Source organism: Meleagris gallopavo, chromosome 4 (assembly GCF_000146605.3).
Source record: "Meleagris gallopavo isolate NT-WF06-2002-E0010 breed Aviagen turkey brand Nicholas breeding stock chromosome 4, Turkey_5.1, whole genome shotgun sequence".
In the NCBI taxonomy this organism is placed as follows: Eukaryota; Metazoa; Chordata; class Aves; order Galliformes; family Phasianidae; genus Meleagris; species Meleagris gallopavo.
Genome location: NC_015014.2, coordinates 3,825,362 through 3,828,256, shown reverse-complemented (window position 1 = coordinate 3,828,256; position 2,895 = coordinate 3,825,362). Strand labels below are relative to the sequence as shown.

The 2,895-nt window shown below is 34.2% G+C and overlaps 1 protein-coding gene across 4 annotated transcripts in view; it reads right to left on the bottom strand.

Moving 5' to 3' along the window:
• Positions 1-2,895, bottom strand: part of KLHL2 (kelch like family member 2) — a 55,093-nt gene that overhangs the window by 22,647 nt on the left and 29,551 nt on the right. The window lies entirely within an intron of this gene.

Genomic DNA, 2,895 nt, shown 5'->3' with positions numbered 1-2,895 from the left:
AAAAGAAAATTTCAGAACTACTGGACTGAAGAACTCAAAACCCAGTGTCATTTCACTTTTCTGCAAATGCATTTAAGATTTAAAATCACAAGAAACTTCTCTATCCCTGAGAAATCATTCCATAGATTATCATTCTCACACATCAAGTCTTCCCAATATTTATTCACAAGTTTCCAATGCTCCACAATTGCGTCTCATCTCCAACTCTTCGATATTAGATACTGCTTTAAATTAAAGTTTTCTGGATAGTGGCAGAATACTTATTTGTCTGCAAGTTTCCATGGACATTGTCCATCTTTTTCTAGAATCAACAATAAGCATATTTATGCAACACTTTCCAGTATGGATTCAGTACAGTTTCCAAAGACGACTGTGACTTGCCTTGAAAGAATAAGAGTTCCAAGAGTTTATAATTCATTAGAAATCCATACCAGTAAAGAACCAACGTAAATGAGATCTACCTCTCCAATTTCACAAAGAAAGCCAAAAAATAGGGAAGAATTTCAAAAAACAGTTAAGCTAATTAATATTAGCTTCCATCCTCAGTGGAAAACAAAAAGATTCTAGAACAAAAGTCTTGAAACTTTTTACTTACATATAAAGAAAACATAGAGCTGCATCAATAACTAGCAAAATAACGGCTGCAGCATCCCTGTGAATTTTTACCTTTTGTAATCAGTTGCTTGGGTGGAATTAAAAAGTCAGGCAAGAAGATAACAGGAAGAACAGGACAGCTACAAGAGCAGAGTAAAGAGATCTATGTAACTCTTTGTTCATGAAAACTGTTTAAATATGCTTAACTCACTGCTCTTGGGAAGAAGTTTTAATCTTCGCAACTGTTTGCAGAATCAAATCAGATATTTGCTATTATATCTGTAGTTATCTACCTGTTTAGCTTCTAAGGAGTTACTGTTATCATTTACTTTTTGCATTCTTTTCTTGAAACTAAAGATTATGACCTAAAAAAAAAAACCAAACAAAAAGGATTTTGTCTAATAGTCTCCTAATTATATTTGTTTTACGTTTTCTGGCTGTTCCATATAGGAAGCCTGTTTGAAAATCATTGTTCTGTTCCACGAGATATTAACCCTCAGCTCCGCAGCCAAATGTGTAAAACAAAGAATAGCAAGGTAAATAACAAAAAAGAAGGATGGCATCTTTTAAAAAAAGTTTGCTTCAGATATTAATTTTTAATGAAAGAAATGAAGACAAACATGTATGCGATACAATAAGATACATAAACTACTACTATGCAAAATAACTTAGAGCTAATTTAAGCCTTCAGCACTGCTTGAAAACTTCAAATAATCTAACAAAATAAATGGAGGTGTGTGTAATAGTTAGGAACAAGTATCAGTAAAGTCATACAATTCAAAAAGAAATTCACTTAAGCTTAAAGTCTGTTAATGACAATGTTAAAAATGAGGCCACTGGGCTACTTCATTAGCATGTATATTAATGAAAATGTGAATATAACTCTAGAAATAGATACTGCTTTGCTGGAACTACAGTATGATTGGTTACAACAGTGAGTGGATAATTCATTTGATAATGAATTCTAGGATAAAATATCATCATAACATTATATACCAAAACTCAGGGCAAGAAGTCTAATGTAAGTATTTATTTACACAGGTTATTTCAATGAAACAAACGTTTCACACCTGCTTACAAGTTCAGTAATTTGAACAGTCCTAGATAAATTTAAGTGGGTTATTGGTACAATTGAGCAAATTACCCATAGAATGGCTTAGGTTGGAAGGGACCTCAAGGATCATCAACCTCCACATTTAATATTAGACCAGACAATCCATGGCCCCAATATGGCCTTGAACACCTCCAGAGAAACTGGAGACTCTGGATAACTCCAAGAACAATTTCTAACATAAGAGGATTTAGCAGAAAAAGGCGTAGAATTACCATCAAATCAGTAAAATAAATGAAAAGATAAAACTTGAGAATATTCTGCAGGGAAAAATTTAATATCTGTGTGTACAAACAGACTGAAAAGCTTGCTCATATATGTAAACAGCAAATGTTACAAGAACTAGAAGAGCTGTCTTCATTATGTGAGATTTAAAGTGAGGTCTTAAATCACGGTAAATTGGGTTTGTAAAAATAAAGATTTTAATACATCCTTGTTATTAAGCAAACACTCATTTAAATCTAAATACACAAATATGTATTCTGCTAAGAAAAAGGAAGACAGGCAAAATGCATCACATTTATCCCACTGTATGTATAAAGTGCACTTTAGCTACTAGGCACCAAGAGCTATGAAGACATCTAGGTATCTCCATCAGTACCTACTGAACTCAGCCTGAGAGCTACAACTACCTGCATCTGAGATATTCTATCACAGGCAGGCTCACTCTGTTGAAAGCAGGAACAAAACTACCTGTTGGGGGGGAAGAAAACAAAACAGCAAACAATGACGCTCTTCATCAACCTACTAAAAACTATTAAAATTGTAGTTTGGATTAAGCTCAACTACTGCTGTCTCTGAAGAGGTAGGTTATGGTTCAGATTTATTTCCAAAAATAGTCAGTAGGGGGTGCCCCTAACTCTCCTCTAACAGTCAAAAATAGCTTAGTATGCATACTGTTTTGTAGTGCAAGAAATACAAAGGGAGGAAAAAAATATCATTTCCAAATGTATATTCAAAGGAAAAAAATATCCTCATTGTGGTTGTGGTAGCTGTTGTTTTTGCAGTGAGAGAAACTGAACAGATTGCTTCAGAAGGCAACTAAGACATTATGTATTTTCTTCTTTGCGTCAAAGTAACGGCGATGAATTTTGGAATTACTGCTAGATTTGATAGAGCACATTATTTAACCCTTACAGGTCTTAACAGGTTGCCCAAGGAGGCTGTGGATGCCCCATCCCTGGAGGCAT